Source organism: Oncorhynchus keta, chromosome 19 (genome assembly GCF_023373465.1).
Source record: "Oncorhynchus keta strain PuntledgeMale-10-30-2019 chromosome 19, Oket_V2, whole genome shotgun sequence".
In the NCBI taxonomy this organism is placed as follows: Eukaryota; Metazoa; Chordata; class Actinopteri; order Salmoniformes; family Salmonidae; genus Oncorhynchus; species Oncorhynchus keta.
The window spans coordinates 80,848,866-80,876,801 of NC_068439.1; positions in this window are offsets into that span (position 1 = coordinate 80,848,866).

Here is a 27,936-nt window from a genome sequence, read left to right on the forward strand (position 1 = left end):
AATGAATGCGGCTCAGCTCTCCAAAATCCACTCAGCTGTCTCCCGACTATTTGTTTTTGCGGCATTCATTGTTTTATGTAAATTGCTCTTTGATTGTTTCTTTTGAACAATAAAGTGCTTAACAACCACAACATAACATTAAAATAATTACACACCAAACATGATGGGAAACAGAGGGTTAAATACAAGTTGATTGATTGGGGAAATGCAAACCAGGTGTGTATGGAACAAGACAAAACAAATGGATGCATGAAAAATGGAGCGGCTATGGCTAGAAAGCCGGCGACGTCGATCACCAAACGAACAAGGAGAGGAGCCGAACGAACAAGGAGAGGAGCCGAACGAACAAGGAGAGGAGCCGAACGAACAAGGAGAGGAGCCGAACGAACAAGGAGAGGAGCCGAACGAACAAGGAGAGGAGCCGAACGAACAAGGAGAGGAGCCGACTTCGGCGGAAGTCGTGACAGGTTAGAACCTGAAAAAGCCGATTGGCTGACAGCCATGGTATATCAGACCGTATACGACAGGTATGACAAAACATGTATTTTTACTGCTCTAATTACGTTGGTAATCAGTTTCATAATAGTAGTAAGGTACCTTGGGAGGTTGTGATATATGGCCAATATACCACGATTAAGGGCTGTGTCCAGGCACTCAGCATAGGTCGTGGATGAGAATAGCCCTTAGCCGTGGTAAATTGGCCACACCTCCTAGGACCTTAGTGCTCAATTGTCTTAGTCAACAGGTCCAACAGTAATACGCTTGGCTTCTTAGTCATTTTTTTCTTCTCCTCATGTATTAAATCAAGGAAATCTGTTTTTTTGTTGTTTTTTTTAACATCCATTGTGAATGATAGGCCTACTGTGAGGGACTATTTGGCGATTTGAAAAATCGTTCCAACAATCTACCCCCTCGATAATCACCTGGAGAGCAAAATATCAGCGTCTGATGATCCAGTATTCAGTGGAAAAGTCCTAAAAAATATAGTTGAAGTAAGAAGTTTACATACACTTATGTTGGAGTCATTATTAAAACTTGTTTTTCAACCACTCCACAAATGTATTTGGCAAGTAATTTAGAACATCTACTTTGTGCATGACTCAAGTAATTTTCCCAACAATTGTTTACAGACAGATTATATCACTTATAATTCACTGTATTTACAATTCCAGTGGGTCAGAAGTTAACGTACACTAAGTGGACTGTGCCTTTAAACCACTTGGAAAATTCCAGAAAATTATGTCATAGGCTAATTGACATGGTTTGAGACAATTGGAGGTGTACCTGTGGATTATGTCAAGGCCTACCTTCAAAAGCAGTGCCTCTTTGCTTGATATCATGGGAAACTCAAAATAAATCAGCTGGAGGAAACAGGTACAAAAGTATCTATATCCACAGTAAAAGGAGTCCTATATCGACATAACCTGAAAGGCCACTCAGCAAGGAAGAAGCCACTGCTCCAAAACCACATTAAAAAGCCAGACTACGGTTTGCAACTGCACATGGGAACAAAGATTGTACTTTTTGGAGAAATGTCCTCTGGTCTGATGAAACAAAAATCAAACTGTTTGGCCATAATGGCCATCGTTATGTTTGGAGGAAAACGGGGGGCTTGCAAAGAACACCATCCCAACCGTGAAGCACAGTGGTGGCAGCATCAGGTTGTGGGGGTGCTTTGTTGCAGGAGTGACTGGTGCACTTCACAAAATAGATGGCATCATGAGGGGGAAAATTATGTGGATATATTGAAGCAACATCTCAAGACATCAGTCAGGAAGTTAAAGCTTGGTCGCAAATGTGTCTTCCAAACGGGCAACGACCACAAGCATACTTCCAAAGTTGTGGCAAAATGGCTTAAGGACCAAAGTCAAGGTATTGGAGTGGCCATCACAAAGCCCTGACCTCAAACCTATAGAAAATCTGTTGGCAGAACTGAAAAAGCACATGCAAGCAAGGAGGCCTACAAACCTGACTCAGTTACACTGTGAGGTGGAATGGGTCAAAATTCACCCAACTTATTGTGGGAAGCTTGTGGAAGACATCCTGAAACATTTGACCCAAGTTAAACAATTTAAAGGCAATGCTATCAAATACTGATTGAGTGTATGTAAACTTCTGACCTACTGGGAATGTGATGAAATAAATAAAAGCTGAAATAAATCATTCTCTCTACTATTATTCTGACATTTCACATTCTTAAAATAAAGTGGTGATCCTAACTGACCTAAAACAGGGAATTTTTCCTAGGATTAAATGTCAGGAATGATGAAAAACAGAGTTTAAATGTATTTGGCTAAGGTAAACTTCCAACTTCAACTGTACATTTCTTTCCCCTTGCGCAAGAACAGATGTCTGTTGCAATATCCCGAGTTCACTGGTGCGGAAAACTAGTTGACACGATGTTTGCAAGTTCGCTAAAAACAGCTTGGTCACGGATCCAGTTGATTGATTTGATATAGCGTTGCGCTTCAGTAGCAATAACTCAAGTCAAGACAGATAGAAAGGGAGGAAGACAGGCTGAGAAGAGAGATGAATGTGATGAAAAGAACCAGAATTTATCAGAATATTTTCGTCTTTATCCCTACATATTTTACTTAGTGTAGACTTTTTTTTTTTTTTACTTTGTTGATAATGGAAGTAATTTTAATTACTGCGTTGGACATTTCTAAGTTAAATGCGCTCATTTGGGCTATTTACTCACTATGAAATCTTTCTAAAATAATTGCCTTCACTTTTCTGTGGTCTGATTTTCAAGCAAGGTAATACATGCCTCGTAATATAAAGTAAAATATTCAAGTTTCAAACAATAAAGTATGTTGTGAAAATGCCTACTGCCTCCAGCGGTAGGTTAACACTGATAACTGGTCCACTGTTGCTTTTAATTACATGCTTTAAGAACATCTATACTGGAATAAACGGAAACCCTGCTACGGGGTGGTGTGTGTGTGTGTGTGTGTGTGTGTGTGTGTGTGTGTGTGTGTGTGTGTGTGTGTGTGTGTGTGTGTGTGTGTGTGTGTGTGTGTGTGTGTGTGTGTGTGTGTGTGTGTGTGGTGTGTGTGTGTGTGTGTGTGTGTGTGTGGTGTGTGTGGTGTGTGTGTGTGTGTGTGTGTGTGTGTGTGTGTGTGTGTGTGTGTGTGTGTGTGTGTGTGTGTGTGTGTACAAAAGTGTGTGAGGTGTGTGTGTGAACTGCATTGTGTGTATGGGGAGTTGTGCGTGTTCAGCAGTGTGTATGGGGTGGTGTGTGTGTGGTGTGTGTGTGTGCCTGTGTGTACAAAAGTGTGTGAGGTGTGTGTGTGAACAGCATTGTGTGTATGGGGAGTTGTGCGTGTACAGCAGTGTGTATGCGGTGGTGTGTGTGTGTGTGAGAGAGAGTGTGATGCTGTTATCTCTCCTCGCTCTGCCAGTGGGTGGAATCGCTGAGAACAGGCCTTCCAGAAACAATGACTCAGGTGCCTGAAAACACAAACAATCTATATCCTGTTTACCTAGTCCTTTCAGAGAGACATTATCCTACATCCCTGTTTACCTAGTCCTTTCAGAGAGACATTATCCTACATCCCTGTTTACCTAGTCCTTTCAGAGAGACATTATCCTACATCCCCGTTTACCTTTCAGAGACATTATCCCACATCTCTGCTTACCTAGTCCTTTTAGTGAGACATTATCCTACATCTCTGCTTATCTAGTCCTTTCAGAGAGACAATACTTTTAAATAACATACAAATAACAAACCCAGAATCTCGTACCCGAAATGGCATAGCAGTTCAGACGTCTTTTGTCCTCGTCTTGTCGTGTCCTGTATATATATATATTTACAACTTTTTTTCACATACATTTTATTTTTATTTTCCATCAACTCATCTTCAAAACACTCTCCTGCAACCCGCCTCACCAATTTATATTTATAAATAAGTATTATTTACCTCAAATCTGCAATCCTCCAAGAAGCTAGCCAGAAGCTAGCCAGAAGCTCCAAGAAGCTAGCCAGAAACTAACCAGAAGCTAGCCAGGAGCTAGCTAGAAGCTAATCAGAAGCTAGTTCAGAAGCTAGTTAGCTTCTTTACTGGCAAATCGTTAGTATTCAGCTAACCACGGTTTGTAGTCATCAGCTATCCTTTAGCTCGAAAATCTATCGGCAGTTTTTATGTACGGCGCGGCCCGGAACGGAACATACCGGACCAATTTTTCTCTCCATGTCCTTGGATTTGGCAGACATATCAGTGTGGATGACGGATCACCACCTCAAGCTGAACCTCAGCAAGACGGAGCTCCTCTTCCTCCCGGGGGAAGGACTGCCCGTTCCATGATCTCGCCATCACGGTTGACAACTCCATTGTGTCCTCCTCCCAGAGCGCTAAGAACCTTGGCGTGATCCTGGACAACACCCTGACGTTCTCAACTAACATCAAGGCGGTGTCCCGTTCCTGTAGGTTCATGCTCTACAACAGCCTGCCTCACACAGGAAGCGGCGCAGGTCCTAATCCAGGTACTTGTCATCTCCCGTCTTGATTACTGCAACTCGCTGTTGGCTGGGCTCCCTGCCTGTGCCATTAAACCCCTACAACTCATCCAGAACGCCGCAGCCCGTCTGGTGTTCAACCTTCCCAAGTTCTCGCACGTCACCCCGCTCCTCCGCTCTCTCCACTGGCTTCCAGTTGAAGCTCGCATCCGCTACAAGACCATGGTGCTTGCCTACGGAGCTGTGAGGGGAACGGCACCTCAGTACCTCCAGGCTCTGATCAGGCCCTACACCCAAACAAGGGCACTGCGTTCATCCACCTCTGGCCTGCTCGCCTCCCTACCACTGAGGAAGTACAGTTCCCGCTCAGCCCAGTCAAAACTGTTCGCTGCTCTGGCCCCCCAATGGTGGAACAAACTCCCTCACGACGCCAGGACAGCGGAGTCAATCACCACCTTCCGGAGACACCTGAAACCCCACCTCTTCAAGGAATACCTAGGATAGGGTAAGTAAGGGTAAGTAATCCTTCTCACCCCCTCACCCCCCATCTCTCTCTTCATCACTCAATACCTAGGTTTACCTCCACTGTATTCACATCCTACCATACCTTTGCCTGTACATTATACCTTGATGCTATTTTATCGCCCCCAGAAACCTCCCTTTACTCTCTGTTCCAGACGTTCTAGACGACCAATTCTTATTGCTTTTAGCCGTACCCTTATTCTTCTCCTCCTATGTTCCTCTGGCGATGTAGAGGTGAATCCAGGCCCTGCAGTGCCTAGCTCCACTCCTATTCCCCAGGCGCTCTCTTTTGATGACTTCTGTAACCGTAATAGCCTTGGTTTCATGCATGTTAACATTAGAAGCCTCCTCCCTAAGTTTGTTCTATTCACTGCTTTAGCACACTCTGCCAACCCGGATGTTCTAGCTGTGTCTGAATCCTGGCTTAGGAAGACCACCAAAAATTCTGAAATTTTAATTACAAATTACAACATTTTCAGACAAGATAGAACTGCCAAAGGGGGCGGTGTTGCAATCTACTGCAAAGATAGCCTGCAGAGTTCTGTACTACTATCCAGGTCTGTACCCAAACAATTTGAACTTCTACTTTTAAAAATCCACCTCTCTAAAAACAAGTCTCTCACCGTTGCCGCCTGCAATAGACCACCCTCTGCCCCCAGCTGTGCTCTGGACACCATATGTGAACTGATTGCCCCCCATCTATCTTCAGAGCTCGTGCTGCTAGGCGACCTAAACTGGAACATGCTTAACACCCCAGCCATCCTACAATCTAAACTTGATGCCCTCAATCTCACTGAAATTATCAATGAACCTACCAGGTACCCTCCCAAAGCCTTAAACACGGGCACCCTCATAGATATCATCCTAACGACCTCCACTCATCACTGTAAAACGCTCCCTGAAACACTTCAGCGAGCAGGCCTTTCTAATCGACCTGGCCGAGGTATCCTGGAAGTATATTGATCTCATCCCGTCAGTAGAGGATGCCTGGATATTTTTAAAAAATGCCTTCCTAACCATCTTAAATAAACATGCCCCATTCAAGAAATTTAGAACCAGGAACAGATATAGCCCTTGGTTCTCCCCAGACCTGACTGCCCTTAACCAACACAAAAACATCCTATGGCGTTCTGCATCAGCATCGAACAGCCCCCGTGATATGCAGCTGTTCAGGGAAGCTAGAAACCGTTATACACAGGTAGTTAGAAAAGCCAAGGCTAGCTTTTTCAAGCAGAAATTTGCTTCCTGCAACACTAACTCAAAAAAGTTCTGGGACACTGTAAAGTCCATGGAGAATAATAACCTCCTCCCAGCTGCCCGCTGCACTGAAGATAGGAAACACTGTCACCACTGATAAATCCACCATAATTGAGAATTTCAATAAGCATTTTTCTACGGCTGGCCATGCTTTCCACCTGGCTACTCCTACCCCGGTCAACAGCACTGCACCCCCAACAGCAACTCGCCCAAGCCTTCCCCATTTCTCCATCTCCCAAATCCATTCAGCTGATGTTCTGAAAGAGCTGAAAAATCTGGACCCCTACAAATCAGCCGGGCTAGACAATCTGGACCCTTTCTTTCTAAAATGATCTGTCGAAATTGTTGCCACCCCTATTACTAGCCTGTTCAACCTCTCTTTCGTGTCGTCTGAGATTCCCAAAGACTGGAAAGCAGCTGCGGTCATCCCCCTCTTCAAAGGGGGGGACACTCTTGACCCAAACTGCTACAGACCTATATCTATCCTACCATGCCTTTCTAAGGTCTTCGAAAGCCAAGTCAACAAACAGATTACCGACCATTTCGAATCTCACCATACCTTCTCTGCTATGCAATCTGGTTTCAGAGCTGGTCATGGGTGCACCTCAGCCACGCTCAAGGTCCTAAACGATATCTTAACCGCCATCGATAATAAACATTACTGTGCAGCCGTATTCATTGATCTGGCCAAGGCTTTCGACTCTGTCAACCACCACATCCTCATCGGCAGACTCGACAGCCTTGGTTTCTCAAATGATTGCCTCGCCTGGTTCACCAACTACTTCTCTGATAGAGTTCAGTGTGTCAAATCGGAGGGTCTGCTGTCCGGACCTCTGGCAGTCTCTATGGGGGTGCCACAGGGTTCAATTCTTGGACCGACACTCTTCTCTGTATACATCAATGAGGTCGCTCTTGCTGCTGGTGAGTCTCTGATCCACCTCTACGCAGACGACACCATTCTGTATACTTCCGGCCCTTCTTTAGACACTGTGTTAACAACCCTCCAGGCAAGCTTCAATGCCATACAACTCTCCTTCCGTGGCCTCCAATTGCTCTTAAATACAAGTAAAACTAAATGCATGCTCTTCAACCGATCGCTACCTGCATCTACCCTCCTGTCCAACATCACTACTCTGGACGGCTCGGACTTAGAATATGTGGACAACTACAAATACCTAGGTGTCTGGTTAGACTGTAAACTCTCCTTCCAGACCCATATCAAACATCTCCAATCCAAAGTTAAATCTAGAATTGGCTTCCTATTTTGCAACAAAGCATCCTTCACTCATGCTGCCAAACATACCCTTGTAAAACTGACCATCCTACCAATCCTCGACTTTGGCGATGTCATTTACAAAATAGCCTCCAATACCCTACTCAACAAATTGGATGCAGTCTATCACAGTGCAATCCGTTTTGTCACCAAAGCCCCATATACTACCCACCATTGCGACCTGTACGCTCTCGTTGGCTGGCCCTCGCTTCATACTCGTCGCCAAACCCACTGGCTCCATGTCATCTACAAGACCCTGCTAGGTAAAGTCCCCCCTTATCTCAGCTCGCTGGTCACCATAGCATCTCCCACCTGTAGCACACACTCCAGCAGGTATATCTCTCTAGTCACCCCCAAAACCAATTATTTCTTTGGCCGCCTCTCCTTCCAGTTCTCTGCTGCCAATGACTGGAACGAACTACAAAAATCTCTGAAACTGGAAACACTTATCTCCCTCACTAGCTTTAAGCACCAACTGTCAGAGCAGCTCACAGATTACTGCACCTGTACATAGCCCACCTATAATTTAGCCCAAACAACTACCTCTTTCCCAACTGTATTTAATTTATTTATTTATTTTGCTCCTTTGCACCCCATTATTTTTATTTCTACTTTGCACTTTCTTCCATTGCAAAACTACCATTCCAGTGTTTTACTTGCTATATTGTATTTACTTTGTCACCATGGCCTTTTTTGCCTTTACCTCCCTTCTCACCTAATTTGCTCACATTGTATAAGGACTTGTTTATACTGTATTATTGACTGTATGTTTGTTTTACTCCATGTGTAACTCTGTGTCGTTGTATCTGTCGAACTGCTTTGCTTTATCTTGGCCAGGTCGCAATTGTAAATGAGAAGTTCTTCTCAACTTGCCTACCTGGTTAAATAAAGGGGAAATAAAAAATAAAAATAAAACATGTACATTATCCTACAACAATGTATTTCTTTGTTTGCCTAGAAAGTGACAGGGACAATGTGTCGCCAAACAATGCAGCATATATTATGAACATAAATAGCAGATCAAAAGCTGAGAAGAACAGTAGTCCTACCATGTACCGTTATAGTTATAACAGTAGTCCTACCATGTACCATTATAGTTATAACAGTAGTCCTACCATGTACCATTATAGTTATAACAGTAGTCCTACCATGTACCGTTATAGTTATAACAGTAGTCCTACCATGTACCATTATAGTTATAACAGTAGTCCTACCATGTACCATTATAGTTATAACAGTAGTCCTACCATGTACCGTTATAGTTATAACAGTAGTCCTACCATGTACCATTATAGTTATAACAGTAGTCCTACCATGTACCATTATAGTTATAACAGTAGTCCTACCATGTACCATTATAGTTATAACAGTAGTCCTACCATGTACCGTTATAGTTATAACAGTAGTCCTACCATGTACCATTACAGTTATAACAGTAGTCCTACCATGTACCGTTATAGTTATAACAGTAGTCCTACCATGTACCGTTATAGTTATAACAGTAGTCCTACCATGTACCGTTATAGTTATAACAGTAGTCCTACCATGTACCATTATAACAGTAGTATAACAGTAGTCCTACCATGTACCGTTATAGTTATAACAGTAGTCCTACCATGTACCGTTATAGTTATAACAGTAGTCCTACCATGTACCATTATAGTTATAACAGTAGTCCTACCATGTACCGTTATAGTTATAACAGTAGTCCTACCATGTACCATTATAGTTATAACAGTAGTCCTACCATGTACCGTTATAGTTATAACAGTAGTCCTACCATGTACCGTTATAGTTATAACAGTAGTCCTACCATGTACCGTTATAGTTATAACAGTAGTCCTACCATGTACCGTTACAGTTATAACAGTAGTCCTACCATGTACCATTATAGTTATAACAGTAGTCCTACCATGTACCGTTATAGTTATAACAGTAGTCCTACCATGTACCATTACAGTTATAACAGTAGTCCTACCATGTACCGTTATAGTTATAACAGTAGTCCTACCATGTACCATTACAGTTATAACAGTAGTCCTACCATGTACCGTTATAGTTATAACAGTAGTCCTACCATGTACCGTTACAGTTATAACAGTAGTCCTACCATGTACCATTATAGTTATAACAGTAGTCCTACCATGTACCATTACAGTTATAACAGTAGTCCTACCATGTACCGTTATAGTTATAACAGTAGTCCTACCATGTACCATTATAGTCATAATAGTAGTCCTACCATGTACCATTATAGTTATAACAGTAGTCCTACCATGTACCATGTCCCCCCTTCTCTCACACCCTCTCTCTCTACCCCCTTTCTCTCTACCTCCCTCTCTCACCCCCTTTTCCCTCTCTCTCCCCCTCCTAATTGCGCTATTGAATTGCTAAAAAAACATGTTTGATCCAGTGTGTTGTTGTGATCCAGTGTGTTGTTGTGATCCAGTGTGTTGTTGTGATCCAGTGTGTTGTTGTGATCCAGTGTGTTGTTGTGATCCAGTGTGTTGTTGTGATCCAGTGTGTTGTTGTGATCCAGTGTGTTGTTGTGATCCAGTGTGTTGTTGTGATCCGGTGTGTTGTTGTGATCCAGTGTGTTGTTGTGATCTAGTGTGTTGTTGTGATCCAGTGTGTTGTTGTGATCCAGTATGTTGTTGTGATCCAGTGTGTTGTTGTGATCCAGTGTGTTGTTGTGATCCAGTGTGTTGTTGTGATCCAGTGTGTTGTTGTGATCTAGTGTGTTGTTGTGATCCAGTGTGTTGTTGTGATCCAGTGTGTTGTTGTGATCCAGTGTGTTGTTGTGATCCAGTGTGTTGTTGTGATCCAGTGTGTTGTTGTGATCCAGTGTGTTGTTGTGATCCAGTGTGTTGTTGTGATCCAGTGTGTTGTTGTGATCCAGTGTGTTGTTGTGATCCAGTGTGTTGTTGTGATCCAGTGTGTTGTTGTGATCCCATGTGTTGTTGTGATCCAGTGTGTTGTTGTGATCCAGTGTGTTGTTGTGATCCAGGATCCAGTGTGTTGTTGTGATCCAGGATCCAGTGTGTTGTTGTGATCCAGTGTGTTGTTGTGATCCGGTGTGTTGTTGTGATCCAGTGTGTTGTTGTGATCCAGTGTGTTGTTGTGATCTGGTGTGTTGTTGTGATCCAGTGTGTTGTTGTGATCCAGTGTGTTGTTGTGATCCGGTGTGCTGCGTTGATACAGTGTGAATCAGTGATAGTGTGTTTCTGTGATACACACACTGAATCACACTGTATGTTTGTGAATGCTCTCTCTATTGAATTCCTTAAATCAATTTCAAAAGAGATGATTAAATATTGCCAAATGCTGACACAACCGAGACAATCGAATCAGCTTTTTGTTCAATGTTTAAAGACTGGAACATGTTTGAGTATATTTAGATTGAAATGGACCCGTAACTACAAAGCAACATCGTGGAAGGCTGCTCCTCCTCTCATCCCCCCCCCGATGACTCAACAACGCTGACAGTTCGTTGCTGCTTCTTGGTTGGTCTACATTGGAGAGCAAAACAAAACACAGAGTGAAAAAACAACCCAGAATGCACAGCTAAATAATATTGAATGTGTATGACCAGATCAATATATTTAGATCAAATAGATTTCTACACAAATTGACAAAACAACTTTGCCACCAAACAAATATTGAAAGACTTTTAAGAGAAACTTATATGACTAATGATAACTAAGTACAGTATGTAAAAAAATGTTTTAATAAAAGTATATTGTCTCTCTGATTATCTCAGTCAAACTCGTTAAGCTGGAGACAGATCACTAGTGTGACTTCATACCGAGAGTTTTCACACCAATCATTACACACTGATGAGAGAGGCTGTCATTGATTAGTAATCAATAAAGATGTCAATGTTGAATACCACGTTCCCCTGAAGAGTGACAGAGGACAGCAACAAGTTAATGTGTCCCACATAACATTCTTTTCCCTTTATAGGTCACTACTTTTGACTAGGGCCCATAGGGAATAGGGTGACATTTGGGACACACATTTTATGGGATTCCTTGTCACCATTGACAATACATTTCTCTCAGACAAATGTTAGTTCCCAATCTAAAGAGACTGGGCAAAATTGTGATGAATTCCTATAAACATTGAGGTCGAGAGAGTGAGCAAAAGAAAGAGAGAGAGATGAAAAGAGCGAAAGAGAGAGACAGACAGACAGAGATCTGGCTTCCATATCTATTGGTTGAAATACCACAGTGTGCCATCACAGTAGGAAGATTTGTGTCCTGTTGCCACAAGAAAAGGTCAACCAGTGAAGAACAAACACCATTGTAAATAAAACCCATATTTATGTTTATTTATTTCCCCTTTTGTACTGCAAGTATTTGCACATAATATTACTTTTGAAATATCTTCATTCTTTTGGATCTTTTGTGAGTAATATTTAATGTTAATATTTGTATTGTTTATCTATTCCGCTTGCTTTGGCAATGTAAACATGTTTCCCATGCCAATAAAGCCCTTCAATTAAAATAGACATTGAATTGAGATAGAGAGAGGGGCACTAGAATAGTCTGCAGCACCCTACTAGAATCTGAAGTCAAATGACTACTGTTGCTGATGATCTGGTGCTTCTGTCCCCAACCAAAGAGGGCCTACAGCAGCACCTAGATCTTCTGCACAGATTCTGTCAGACCTGGGCCCTGACAGACCTGGGCCCTGACAGACCTGGGCCCTGACAGACCTGGGCCCTGACAGACCTGGGCCCTGACAGACCTGGGCCCTGACATTAAATCTCAGTGAGACAAAAATAATGGTGTTCCAAAAAAGGTCCAGTTGCCAGGACCACAAATACAAATTACACCTAGACACCGTTGCCCTAGAGCACACAAAAAACTATTCATACCTCGACCTAAACATCATCGCCTGTCACGTTCGTCGTATGAATGAGACCAAGGCGCAGTGTGGTATGCATACATTCTTATTTATTTAAAGAATGAACACTGACCAAACTAACAAAATAACGAACCGTGAAGCTATACAAACGAGTGCTGACAGGCAACGACACATAGACAAGATCCCACAAACACCAAAGGGAAATGGCTACCTAAATATGATTCCCAATCAGAGACAACGATAAACAGCTGTCTGATTGGGAACCATCAGGCCAACATAGAATTACAAAAACCCCTAGACATACAAAAAAAACCCTAGACAATACAAAAACCCTAGACAATACAAAAGCCCTAGACTATACAAAACTAGTCTACCCACCCTAGTCACACCCTGACTTAAACAAAATATAAAGAAAACAGAGAGGTTAGGGCGTGACAGCGCCACAGATCTTCTGCACAGATTCTGTCAGACCTGGCCCCTGACAGTAAATCTCAGTAAAAACCAAAATAATGGTGTTCCAAAAAGGTCCAGTCGCCAGGACCACTAATACAAATTCCATCTAGACACTGTTGCCCTAGAGCACACAAAAAACTATACATATCTTGGCCTAAACATCAGCGCCACAGGTAGCTTCCACAAAGCTGTGAACAATCTGAGAGACAAGGCAAGAATGGCCTTCTATGCCATCAAAAGGAACATAAAATGCAACATACCAATTAGGATCTGCCTAAACAAATACCTGAATCGGTTATAGAACCCATTGCCCTTCATGGTTGTGAGGTCTGGGGTCCGCTCACCAACCAAGAATTCACAAAATGGGACAAACACCAAATTGAGACTGCATGCAGAATTATGCATAAATATCCTCTAAGTACAACGTAAAACACCAAAAAATGCATGCAGAGCAGAGCTAGGCCGATACCCGCTAATTATCAAAATCCAGAACCTGGATAAGAGTCCCCTAAGCGAGCTGGTCCTGGGGCTCTGTTCACAAACAAAAACACACCCCACAGAGCCCCAGGACAGCAACACAATTAGACCCAACCAAATCATGAGAACACAAAAAGATAATTACTTGACACATTGGAAAGAATTAACAGAATGCTATTTGGCCCTAAACAGAGAGTACACAGTGGCAGAATACCTGACCACTGTGACTGTGTTACGAAAAACTAAGAGCGGTGGATGGAATCAGGCGCAGAGAGCAGGGTTCTGTCGTTTATCAAATTTATTACACCGGTGCAACTGAAAAATGATCACGCCAACACACAGGGCGTATATAGGTTGCCAGTCCAAAACAACAGGACAAAATAGACCAGAGAATAAAGATAAGAAAACAAATCACACCATCAAACACAGAGTAACAAAAAACAAGCAAAATACCCAGCGGGCCTAGTGCCCTTAAATACCCTACAAACAAACCCTAATACAAAACAGGTGTACCCAATTAACCACTAACCAACACAAACGGAATCGATGGAAGCTAATAGGCCGGTGACGACGACCGCCGAGCCCCGCCCGAACAGGAAGAGGCACCATCTTCAGCGAGGTTCGTGACAGACTGACTCAAACTTAAGGACATCTTTGACTATGTACAGACTTAGTGAGCATAGCCTTGCTATTGAGAAAGGCCGCCGTTGGCAGACATGGCTCTCAAAAGACAGGCTATGTGCTCACTGCCCACAAAATGAGGTGGAAACTGAGCTGCACTTCCTAACCTCCTGCCAAATGTATGACCATAGAGGCACATATTTCTCACAGATTACACAGATCCACAAATAAATCGAAAAAACAAATCCAATTTTGATGAACTCCTATATCTACTGGGTGAAATCCCGCAGTGTGCCATCACAGCAGCAAGATGTGTGACCTGATGCCACAAGAAAAGTGTAAACAAGGAAGAACAAACACCATTGTAAATACAACCCATATTTATGTTTTTTTTTTCTTTCTATTTTCTACTTTAACTATATGCACATCATTACAACACTGTATATAGACATAATATGACATTTGAAATGTCTCTATTCTTTTGGGACTTCAGTGAGTGTAATATTTACTGTTCATTTTTATAGTTATTTTCACTTTTGTTTATTATCTTTTTCACTTGCTTTGGCGATGTTAACACATGTTTCCCCATGCTAATAAAGCCCCTTGAACTTGCTTTGGCGATGTTAACACATGTTTCCCCATGCTAATAAAGCCCCTTGAACTTGCTTTGGCGATGTTAACACATGTTTCCCCATGCTAATAAAGCCCCTTGAACTTGCTTTGGCGATGTTAACATGTTTCCCCATGCTAATAAAGCCCCTTGAACTTGCTTTGGCGATGTTAACACATGTTTCCCCATGCTAATAAAGCCCCTTGAACTTGCTTTGGCGATGTTAACACATGTTTCCCCATGCTAATAAAGCCCCTTGAACTTGCTTTGGTAATGTTAACACATGTTTCCCCATGCTAATAAAGCCCCTTGAACTTGCTTTGGCGATGTTAACACATGTTTCCCCATGCTAATAAAGCCCCTTGAACTTGCTTTGGCGATGTTAACACATGTTTCCCCATGCTAATAAAGCCCCTTGAACTTGCTTTGGTGATGTTAACACATGTTTCCCCATGCTAATAAAGCCCCTTGAACTTGCTTTGGCGATGTTAACACATGTTTCCCCATGCTAATAAAGCCCCTTGAACTTGCTTTGGCGATGTTAACACATGTTTCCCCATGCTAATAAAGCCCCTTGAACTTGCTTTGGCGATGTTAACACATGTTTCCCCATGCTAATAAAGCCCCTTGAACTTGCTTTGGCGATGTTAACACATGTTTCCCCATGCTAATAAAGCCCCTTGAACTTGCTTTGGCGATGTTAACACATGTTTCCCCATGCTAATAAAGCCCCTTGAACTTGCTTTGTTAACACATGTTTCCCCATGCTAATAAAGCCCCTTGAACTTGCTTTGGCGATGTTAACACATGTTTCCCCATGCTAATAAAGCCCCTTGAACTTGCTTTGGCGATGTTAACACATGTTTCCCCATGCTAATAAAGCCCCTTGAACTTGCTTTGGCGATGTTAACACATGTTTCCCCATGCTAATAAAGCCCCTTGAACTTGCTTTGGCGATGTTAACACATGTTTCCCCATGCTAATAAAGCCCCTTGAACTTGCTTTGGCGATGTTAACACATGTTTCCCCATGCTAATAAAGCCCCTTGAACTTGCTTTGGCGATGTTAACACATGTTTCCCCATGCTAATAAAGCCCCTTGAACTTGCTTTGGCGATGTTAACATCCCCATGCTAATAAAGCCCCTTGAACTTGCTTTGGCGATGTTAACACATGTTTCCCCATGCTAATAAAGCCCCTTGAACTTGCTTTGGCGATGTTAACACATGTTTCCCCATGCTAATAAAGCCCCTTGAACTTGCTTTGGCGATGTTAACACATGTTTCCCCATGCTAATAAAGCCCCTTGAACTTAAATTGAAATCAGACATGTTTGTTTTACTGTCCTTTAGGGGACCAAACAATTCATTCCCATTCAAAATCCTATTTTCCATAACCCCTAACCCCTAAACCTAACCCCTAACCCCTAACGACATCAACCCTTAACCCTAAACCTAACCCCTAAACCTAACCCCTAACGACATCAACCCTTAACCCTAAACCTAACCCCTAACCCCTAAACCTAACCCCTAACCCCTAACGACATCAACCCTTAACCCTAAACCTAACCCCTAACCCCTAACCCCTAAACCTAACCCCTAACCCCTAATGAAATCAACCCTTAACCCTAAACCTAACCCCTAACGAAATCAACCCTTAACCCTAAACCTAACCCCTAACCCCTAACCCCTAACGAAATCAACCCTTAACCCTAAACCTAACCCCTAACAAAATCAACCTTAATCTTAACCTAATCCTAATCTTAAACCTAACCCCTACATATCCTTTTGGGGACAAAATGTCCTTACTTTTTTACTATCCTGAGTAATTTTGTTTCCCCACAAGGATAGTAAAACCAAAAGTACCAAAAGTGGAATACAAAGTTAGTGAGAGGAGGGACACACACACACACACACACACACACACACACACACACACACACACACACACACACACACACACACACACACACACACACACACACACACACTCAAGAGAAAGTCTAAAGCCTTTGACCAGGGCCCATAGGGAATAGGGTGTCATTTAGGATGCAGGCACTCCTATGGATCCCTCTCTGATCCCAGACACTAAAATCTGTCATTGGTGGTTTGGTGATTAACATTTTATCTGTTACTCTGTCTTTTATCCTGCAGTAGGAGAAAAGACTGTGTCAGGTAATCACGGAAGTGAGAGAAGGAGGGAGGGGGAGAGAGAGGGAAGAGGGGTGAGAGAGGGAGGGAGGGAGGGGGTGAGAGAGGGGGAGAGAGAGGGGGAGAGAGGGAAGAGGGGGTGAGAGAGGGAGGTAGAGAGAGAACCAGGGGGGGTAGAGAGAGAGGGTGTGAGAGAAGGGGAGGGAGGGAGGGAGGGAGGGGAGGGAGGGGGAGGGAGGGAGGGAGGGAGGGAGGGAGGGAGGAGGGAGAGAGGGAAGGGAGGGGGTGAGAGAGGGAGGGAGGGAGGGAGGGAGAGAGAGAGGGGGAGAGAGAGGGAAAAGGGGGTGAGAGAGGGAGGAAGAGAGAAAGGGGGTAGAGAGAGAGGGTGTGAGAGAGAGGGAGGGAGGGAGGGAGGGGTAGAGAGCGAGGGAGAGAGGGAAGAGGGGTGAGAGAGAGAGGGGGAAAGAGAGAGGGGAGAGAGAAGAGGGGGTGAGAGAGAGGGAAAGGAGAGGGGTAGAGAGAGAGGGAGAGAGAGAGAGAAAGGGAGAGGGGAGAAAGAGGGGCCATGAGAGGGAGGGGGAGATAGAGCTCAAGTCAAAACCAAGGCCAAAGGACCCAGATGGAAGTTAGTGTGTGAGTGTGTGTGTGAGTGTGTGTGTGTGTGTGTGTGTGAGTGGTGAGTGAGTGAGTGAGTGAGTGAGTGAGTGAGTGAGTGAGTGAGTGAGTGAGTGAGTGAGTGAGTGAGTCCCTCCTCTCACTAACTTTGTATTCCTCTTGGCGGTGTATCTTTGGCTCGTGACTTGGTTTCCATGGGTTTTCAGAACTCGTGAAGTTCAGTCATGATGTGTGTTTTTGGATCTGGTGGAGACAAACATTGCCTCCGTTCCTGGAGAGAGATTCAGCTGGCTGTAGAATTTAATTTAGCCTCTATGACTCTACGACGTTTTGCAGAAATAGCACGGGAAAGATAGGTTTTGACCACGAGAATCAGGTTTGCAATGAATAACTTCAATCAGACACCCTTTCACCCATAGAGGAGAGAGGAAAGACCTAGTTTGGAATAAAGAACTAGATTGGAATAAAGAACCAGTGGGTATATAGAACTAGTGGGGATATAGACCCAGTGGGGATATGGGAACTAGTGGGGATATAGACCCAGTGGGGATATAGAACTAGTGGGGATATAGACCCAGTGGGGATATAGAACTAGTGGGGATATAGAACCAGTGGGGATATAGAACTAGTGGGGATATAGAACCAGTGGGGATATAGAACTAGTGGGGATATAGACCCAGTGGGGATATGGAACTAGTGGGGATATAGACCTAGTGGGGATATAGAACTAGTGGGGATATAGAACTAGTGGGGATATAGAACTAGTGGGGATATAGACCTAGTGGGGATATAGAACCAGTGGGGATATAGAACTAGTGGGGATATAGAACCAGTGGGGATATATACCTAGTGGGGATATAGAACTAGTGGGGATATAGACCTAGTGGGGATATAGACCCAGTGGGGATATGGGAACTAGTGGGGATATAGACCTTAGTGGGGATATAGAACTGTAGTGGGGATATAGAACCTGTGGGGATATAGAACCAGTGGGGATATAGAACTAGTGGGGATATAGAACTAGTGGGGATAATCAGACCCAGTGGGGATATAGACCCAGTGGGGATATAAGAACTTAATGTGGGGATATAGAACCAGTGGGGATATGGGAACTAGTGGGGATATAGACCCAGTGGGGATATAGACCTAGTGGGGATATAGACCTAGTGGGGATATGGGAACTAGTGGGGATATGGGAACTAGTGGGGATATAGACACTAACAATGGGGATATAGAACTAGTGGGGATATGGGAACCAGTGGGGATATAGACCTAGTGGGGATATAGACCTAGTGGGGATATGGGAACTGTGGGGATATGGGAACCAGTGGGGATATAGACCTAGTGGGGATATAGACCCAGTGGGGATATAGACCTAGTGGGGATATAGACCTAGTGGGGATAATAGACCTAGTGGGGATATAGACCCAGTGGGGATATAGACCTATTTTTGTGGGGATATAGACCCAGTGGGGATATAGTGGGGTTGTTTCGTACGCATACAGTCCACACTCAAGGTTTCCAAACAACCAAAAAATTCAATGAGGTCCAGGGATATGGTGCAACAAAAATGTTTATTCTTCTTATATCTAACAAAAACAATGATTCTCCAATCAACTTAAATAGATTACTTGATATGGAAAATACATAATATGACCTGTTTGTATGTCTGTCTGTATGTCTGTATGGTCAAAAACTATACCGCTCCCGCATCTAGCTCCTTCCCCCGAAGGCCCAACTTCCTGACTTTATCCTAACACACTTACCACAGTACAGTGAATGGGCAAGAGGGGGGGCAAAAACTGAGTTACACTAACAACAAATTAATATATCTCAATCAGGTAAATATAAATCATAAAGGTACGTACCTAATATTTCATCATATACATTCATATTTAATTTATTTACACAAATGTACATAGATCTCGGTATGTTCAGTCTTTTATACAAATATGTCCAAATCGTCTCTAACAGTAGTTGAGAGTAGTTTCTGAATGTGGCAATGTTAAGTGCCTCTGTCCCTCTCTCTCCCGTTCCATCTCTTCTTTAACAAGCATCCATGTTGTTGTCATTCCGCTAGGGACCTATTTTCAGTGTATTAAGTCTCCAGTCAATAACCGGTGCAGAGTATGTGTGTGATTATCCTGTGTTCCCATTTCATTAGCTAGTAAATAAATATTTCAACCAATTTGTGTAGTACTGAATCATAAGTAAGACTCGGGTTATTGCAGATACAAGGTTACGACTGTTCAGAATGATGATATGAAACGAGGTTATGGTTAATACGTTGTCTGTTTATAGATGTGATAGGTAAACACCATTTAGAATTTAATTCGGGAGATGGAAACTTTTCAAAGAACCGCTCTCGTGGTGCCCCCAGATCCTAATGAGTTAATTGTTACATGATACATTTAATCAGGTAACAATTAAACAGATAGTTAATTAGATAAATAACAGTCTTCCGATTAGTGTTAAAGTGAAGTCCCGACACATGAGACTTCATGAAATTATTATGCTGTTAGACTGTGAAGGGAGCTACAGTATGGAGAGAAGCCAATGGTATTTGTAGTGAGTGAGATATGAAAAAGTACCCAAAAAGTACCCAACTGTAAAAAGTAACCCAAAAGTACCCAAAAAGTACCCAACTGTCAGACTTGAGTAAGTAAAGATACCTAAATAGAAAATGACTCAAGTAATAGTAAACGTCACCTAGTAAAATTATTCTTGAGTAAAAGTCTAAAACTATTTGGTTTAAAATATACTTAAGTGTCAAAAGCAAATGTAATTGCTTAAATATCCTTAATTAAGTATCAAAAATAAAAGTATTCATCATTTCAAATTCCTTTGCCACGCCGTTTTATTTCTCTGATTGGTTAGGTCAGGGTGTGATGTGGGGTGGGCTTTCTAGGTTTTGTGTTCTAGGTTTCTTTATTTCTATGTTTTGGCCGGGTATGGTTCTCAATCAGGGACAGCTGTCTATCGTTGTCTCTGATTGGTTAGGTCAGGGTGTGATGTGGGGTGGGCATTCTATGTTTTGTTTTCTATGTTTCTTTATTTCTATGTTTTGTTTTCTATGTTTCTGTATTTCTATGTTTTGGCCGGGTATGGTTCTCAATCAGGGACAGCTGTCTATCGTTGTCTCTGATTGGGAATCATACTTAGGTAGCCCTTTTTCCCTCCTTTCTTTGTGGGTAGTTAACTTTGTTTGTGGCACTAGAGCCCTGTAAGCTTCACGGATGTTATTTTTGTTTTGTTGGCGTCATTCCGAAATAAGAAGTAATGTTTGCTCACCACGCTGCGCTTTGGTCTTCCTTCAACGACGGCCATGACATCCTTATGTTACATCCTTATGTCACGGAAAGCCAGAGGCACACTGAAACACTCTGACATCATTTACAAATGAAGCATGCGAGTTTCGTGAGTCCGACAGATCAGAGGCAGTAGAGATTACCAGGGATGTTCTCTGTTTAGTGAGTCCACCAGATCAGAGACAGTAGGGATGACCAGGGATGTTCTCTGTTTAGTGAGTCCTCCAGATCAGAGGCAGTAGGGATAACCAGGGATGTTCTCTGTTTAGTGAGTCCTCCAGATCTGAAGCAGTAGAGATGACCAGGGATGTTCTCTGTTTAGTGAGTCCTCCAGATCAGAGACAGTAGGGATGACCAGGGATGTTCTCTGTTTAGTGAGTCCTCCAGATCAGAGGCAGTAGGGATGACCAGGGATGTTCTCTGTTTAGTGAGTCTGCCAGATCAGAGGCAGTAGAGATTACCAGGGATGTTCTCTGTTTAGTGAGTCCACCAGATCAGAGACAGTAGGGATGACCAGGGATGTTCTCTGTTTAGTGAGTCCTCCAGATCAGAGGCAGTAGAGATTACCAGGGATGTTCTCTGTTTAGTGAGTCCTCCAGATCAGAGGCAGTAGTGATGCCCAGGGATGCCTGTATGAGAAGGACTGACCATCTAACAGGATATGCGAAGGACTGACCATCTGACAGGATATGAGAAGGATTGACCATCTAACAGGATATGAGAAGGACTGACCATCTGACAGGATATGAGAAGGACTGACCATCTAACAGGATATGAGAAGGATTGACCATCTGACAGGAAATGAGAAGGACTGACCATCTGACAGGATATGAGAAGGACTGACCATCTAACAGGATATGAGAAGGACTGACCATCTGACAGGATATGAGAAGGACTGACCATCTGACAGGATATGAGAAGGATTGACCATCTAACAGGATATGAGAAGGACTGACCATCTGACAGGATATGAGAAGGACTGACCATCTAAAAAATGGTTTAACACCGGCAATGGGAATCTGACCATCTCACACACAGAAACACGCACACAAGCGCACACACACATTGCCCCCCACCCACACACAGACCTCAATCATGAATGCAGCCAGCTTAGTTGGCAGCAGAAGGCCCTATGCTCTTGGTTGGTCTCTATATTCAGACTCAAGGACCCTCAAGGCATCTTACCCACAAACCAAACCCACGTTCATTATATTAGGGATGTTACTTTGCAAGTAAATAGAGCACAAACCCACAGCAACATTGTATCCAGAGGTCCAGTATCCCTGTACTGCATTCTGTATGTATCCAGAAGTCCAGTATCCCTGTACTGTGTCCTGTATGACCCTGAACACACACACACAGTAAATAGGGAGGAAAACACCATGATGAGATAGCCCAAAGGAGCATTCATGCATCGACTGCAATTCAAATCAAATCAAATCAAATGTGTTTATATATCCCTTCGTACATCAGCTGATATCTCAAAGTGCTGTACAGAAACCCAGCCTAAAACCCCAAACAGCAAGCAATGCAGGTGTAGAAGCACGGTGGCTAGGAAAAACTCCCTAGAAAGGCCAAAACCTAGGAAGAAACCTAGAGAGGAACCAGGCTATGTGGGGTGGCCAGTCCTCTTCTGGCTGTGCCGGGTGGAGATTATAACAGAACATGGCCAAGATGTTCAAATGTTCATAAATGACCAGCATGGTCGAATAATAACAAGGCAGAACAGTTGAAACTGAAGCAGCAGCATGGCCAGGTGGACTGGGGACTGCAAGGAGTCGTCATGTCAGGTAGTCCTGGGGCACGGTCCTAGGGCTCAGGTCCTCCGAGAGAGAGAAAGAAAGAAAGAAAGAGAGAATTAGAGAGAGCATATGTGGGGTGGCCCGTCCTCTTCTGGCTGTGCCGGGTGGAGATTATAACAGAACATGGCCAAGATGTTCAAATGTTCATAAATGACCAGCATGGTCGAATAATAGTAAGGCAGAACAGTTGAAACTGAATTTAGACCTGTCTGTCAGCCAGTGAGCCAGTCAGCCAGTCAGTCAGTTTAATACAAAGAGATACGTGCCAGGTTTGTTTTTAACAATGTAAATATATATAGAATCAGGCAGTCTTGCATTTCCAATTATAGCAATTGAAATGATGTCATAGTGATGAGTCACATAGAGCAGGATGTTTCAGGTCCCAGATGGTGCCGTGTTCCCTGTTCAATGACCATCTAACAGATGTAGGATCTTCACTTGTTCCCTGTTCACTACAGATGTAGGATCTTCACTTTCAGCCAGTTTGCTATAGCAGGAAAAAGGGTAATAGGATGTAATTCGGGACACTATACAGGTAATAGGATGTCATTCGGGACACTATACAGGTAATAGGATGTCATTCGGGACACTATACAGGTAATAGGATGTCATTCGGGACACTATACAGGTAATAGGATGTCATTCGGGACACTATACAGGTAATAGGATGTCATTCGGGACACTATACAGGTAATAGGATGTCATTCGGGACACTATACAGGTAATAGGATGTCATTCGGGACACTATACAGGTAATAGGATGTCATTCGGGACACTATACAGGTAATAGGATGTCATTCGGGACACTATACAGGTAATAGGATGTCATTCGGGACACTATACAGGTAATAGGATGTCATTCTGGTACACTATAAAGGTAATAGGATGTCATTAATAGGATGTCATTTGGGACACTATACAGGTAATAGGATGTCATTTGGGACTATACAGGTAATAGGATGTCATTACAGGGGATGTCACTATATACAGGTAATAGGATGTCATTCGGGACACTATACAGGTAATAGGATGTCATTCGGGACACACCCATGTTGCTGATATCCGTAGCACACTTTTTAGCTGATAAAAAATGTATACATTAAACACTGCATTTCAATCCTCCTCCCCTTTAGCAATATGAATGATCGTGTTCGGTAATGAACGTCGAAGCAACTAATAACAACACATATCGTCATGGCCATGAAGATGCTGTTGCTTTGCGAGAGCAAAGCACATTGGGGTGCTAAACAAATCAAAATATATTTTATATTTGAGATTCTTCAAGGTAACCACCCTTTGTCTTGATGACAGCTTTGCAATCTTGACATTGTCTCAACCAGCTTCATGAAGTAACCTGGAATTTATTTCAATTTACAGGTGTGCATTGTTAAAAGTTAATTTGTGGAAAATATTTAGTTCTTAACGCATTGTGAGCCAATCAGTTGTGTTGTGACAAGGTAGGGGTGGTATACAGAAGATATCCCTATTTGGTAAAAGATCAAGTCCATATTATGGCAAGAACAGCTCAAATAAGCAAAGAGAAATCACAGTCCATCATTACTTGAAGACATGAAGGTCAGTCAATGGGGGAACATTTCAAGGACTTTGAAAGTTTCTTCAACAAGGTTTTATTTTGATTCCCAATAGGAAAGAAAATCAGTCCAATAGATTTCCAGTAGTATTCTTATACTGGCGATATCATGACATTTTATTTCCAGTTGGAAAAAAAGTAGTTCACGAGGATGTAACGGCTGTTGGAAGGAAAGGACCAAGATGCAGCGTGGTACGTGTTCATGATTTTATTAAACTGAACAAAAATAACAAAGAGATCGAACGAAACCGAAACAGTTCTGTCAGGTGCAGACACAAAAAACAGAAAACAACTACCCACAACCCACAGTGGGAAAACAGGCTGCCTAAGTATGGTTCTCAATCAGAGACAACAACTACCCACAACCCATAGTGGGAAAAGGCTGCCTAAGTATGGTTCTCAATCAGAGACAACAACTACCCACAACCCACAGTGGGAAAAGGCTGCCTAAGTATGGTTCTCAATCAGAGACAACAACTACCCACAAAACACAGGTGGGAAAAGGCTGCCTAAGTATGGTTCTCAATCAGAGACAACAACTACCCACAACCCACAGTGGGAAAAGGCTGCCTAAGTATGGTTCTCAATCAGAGACAACAACTACCCACAACCCACAGGTGGGAAAAGGCTGCCTAAGTATGGTTCTCAATCAGAGACAACAACTACCCACAACCCACAGTGGGAAAAGGCTGCCTAAGTATGGTTCTCAATCAGAGACAACAACTACCCACAACCCACAGTGGGAAAAGGCTGCCTAAGTATGGTTCTCAATCAGAGACAACAACTACCCACAACCCACAGTGGGAAAAGGCTGCCTAAGTATGGTTCTCAATCAGAGACAACAACTACCCACAACCCACAGTGGGAAAAGGCAGCCTCAGTATGGTTCTCAATCAGAGACAACGACAGACAGCTGTCCCTGATTGAGAACCACACCCGGCCAAACACATAGAAATAGAAAACATAGAACACAAAACATAGAATGCCCACCCCAACTCACGCCCTGACCAAACCAAAACAGAGACATAAAAAGGATCTCTAAGGTCAGGGCGTGCCATAGGATTCCAACATTCTGATTGAGATGTGCTATAGCATATTTTTAAAAATCACTAATCGTAGGGGATTTTTTGATTAGGGTCATTCATCAATCTCGCATAGACACAAATCTGTACGTAAACCATACGTGGGAGCATTCCCACCAAAGCGTGGGCTTTATCAATATTAACTTTTGCTTGATAGTGTCCGGAAATGTACGCAGAGCCACGTCCATGCATACGCAAAGTGCCGAGTGGTGGAACAAAGGAACTGATTGGGGAAAATAAACGTTGAAAATGTGTGAAATTGTGAGAGTAATAATTAAATAATAGTTCGATTTAATCGTATTTCAATTGTGAATTCATGCTAGATATAATTTGACCACATCAGTGCATTTGTTATGATAATTCATGTAAAGTAACAGTACAGTAATTTGCTAAATTAGAGGCACATGTGAAAGTAAAACCGTTGATAATGGGACATCCAATGAGAGATGGATGATCTTGTTATGTTGGACGATTTGGCACATGCCGCGTTTCCCAGAGTGCAATTTTAGAGACAAGTGTGACTTTTTTGTTGCAGAAAGTACAGATTGGCTCATCAGATATCGTTTTCACAAAACCAATCTTATATGATCTTTGGGAGGATTTAAGACCTATTTTAGAAAGATAAACACATGCCATTCCAGTGCCCAGCAAAGTGCTTTCCAATCTCTGGGTTTTGGCAACGGGCACTTTTCAGCGGGAGCCAATGTTTTGGATGCAATCATATACTCCTCAATACGAACTGACCAATAGACGACCCCCACATGGCCATAAAAGCAACAGCCCAAAACGACTTTGACTATAGGAACAGAAAAGGTTTCTACTCTGTAGTTGCAGGTGAACGGTTACGTGATGCTGAATGTGTTGGCAAGGTGGAACGAACAAATCATGTATTCTGCAAAACAGCAATGTTGTCCTACACACGCCTACAGATGAGAGCTGTTGAATATGTATGGCTTATTGGTGCGTGTCGTCTACTCATTTGAATTACATACTGAACAAAAATGTAAATGCAATATGCAACAATTTCAATGATTTTACCGATTTACACAGTTCAAATAAGGAAATCAGTCAATTTAAATAAATTCAACAGGCCCTAATCTATGGGTTTCACATGAGTGTGCAGTGGCGCACTGGGGAGCCAGACCCAGCCAATCTGAATGAGTTTTTCCCCACAAAAGGGCTTTTTTTGCAGATAGAAATACTCCTCAGTTTCATCAGCTGTCCGGTGGCTGGTCTCAGACCATCCCTCAAGGGGAAGAAGCCGGATATGGAGGTCCTGGGCTGTCGTGATTACACGTGGTCTGTGGAGGTGAGGCCAGTTGGACGTGCTGCCAAATTCTGTAAAATGACGTTGGAGGCGGCTTATGGTAGACAAATTAACATAAAATGTTCTGTCAATCATTCTGGAGGACATTCCTGCAGTCAGCATGTCAGCATGCAACGTACGCTCTCTCAAAAAACTTGAGACATCTGTGGCATTGTGTTGGGTGACAAAACTGCTCATTTTAGAGTGGCCTTTTATTGTCCCCCAGCACAAGGTGCACCTGTGTAATGATCATGCTGTTTAATCAGCTTCTTGATGTGCCACACCTTTCAGGTTGATGAATTATCTTTTCAAATGAGAAATGCTCACTAACAGGGATGTAAACAATTTTTTGCACAACATTTCAGAGAAAATAGGCTTTTTTTGTGTGTATGGAACAATCCTAAGTATCTTTTTATTACAACTCTTGAGACCAACACTTATTATTTTATTTTTTTCACCTTTATTTAACCAGGTAGGCTAGTTGAGAACAAGTTCTCATTTGCAACTGCGACCTGGCCAAGATAAAGCATAGCAGTGTGAGCAGACAACACAGAGTTACACATGGAGTAAACAATTAACAAGTCAATAACACAATAGGAAGAAAAAAAGGGGAGTCTATATACATTGTGTGCAAAAGGCCTGAGGTAGGCGAATAATTACAATTTTGCAGATTAACGCTGGAGTGATAAATGATCAGATGGTCATGTACAGGTAGAGATATTGGTGTGCAAAAGAGCAGAAAAGTAAATAAATAAAAACAGTATGGGGATGAGGTAGGTAAAAATGGGTGGGCTATTTGCCGATAGACTATGTACAGCTGCAGCGATCGGTTAGCTGCTCAGATAGCAGATGTTTGAAGTTGGTGAGGGAGATAAAAGTCTCCAACTTCAGCGATTTTTGCAATTTGTTCCAGTCACAGGCAGCAGAGAACTTGAACGAAAGGCGGCCAAATGAGGTGTTGGCTTTAGGGATGATCAGTGAGATACACCTGCTGGAGCGCGTGCTACGGATGGGTGTTGCCATCGTGACCAGTGAACTGAGATAAGGCGGAGCTTTACCTAGCATGGACTTGTAGATGACCTGGAGCCAGTGGGTCTGGCGACGAATATGTAGCGAGGGCCAGCCGACTAGAGCATACAAGTCGCAGTGGTGGGTGGTATAAGGTGGTATGAGCAATTTTGTAGATGACATCGCCCGAAGTCGAGGATCGGTAGGATAGTCAGTTTTACTAGGGTAAGTTTGGCGGCGTGAGTGAAGGAGGCTTTGTTGCGGAATAGAAAGCCGACTCTTGATTTGATTTTTGATTGGAGATGTTTGATATGAGTCTGGAAGGAGAGTTTACAGTCTAGCCAGACACCTAGGTACTTATAGATGTACACATATTCAAGGTTGGAACCATCCAGGGTGGTGATGCTGTTCAGGCGTGCGGGTGCAGGCAGCGAATGGTTGAAAAGCATGCATTTGGTTTTACTAGCGTTTAAGAGCAGTTGGAGGCCACAGAAGGAGTGTTGTATGGCATTGAAGCTCGTTTGGAGGTTAGATA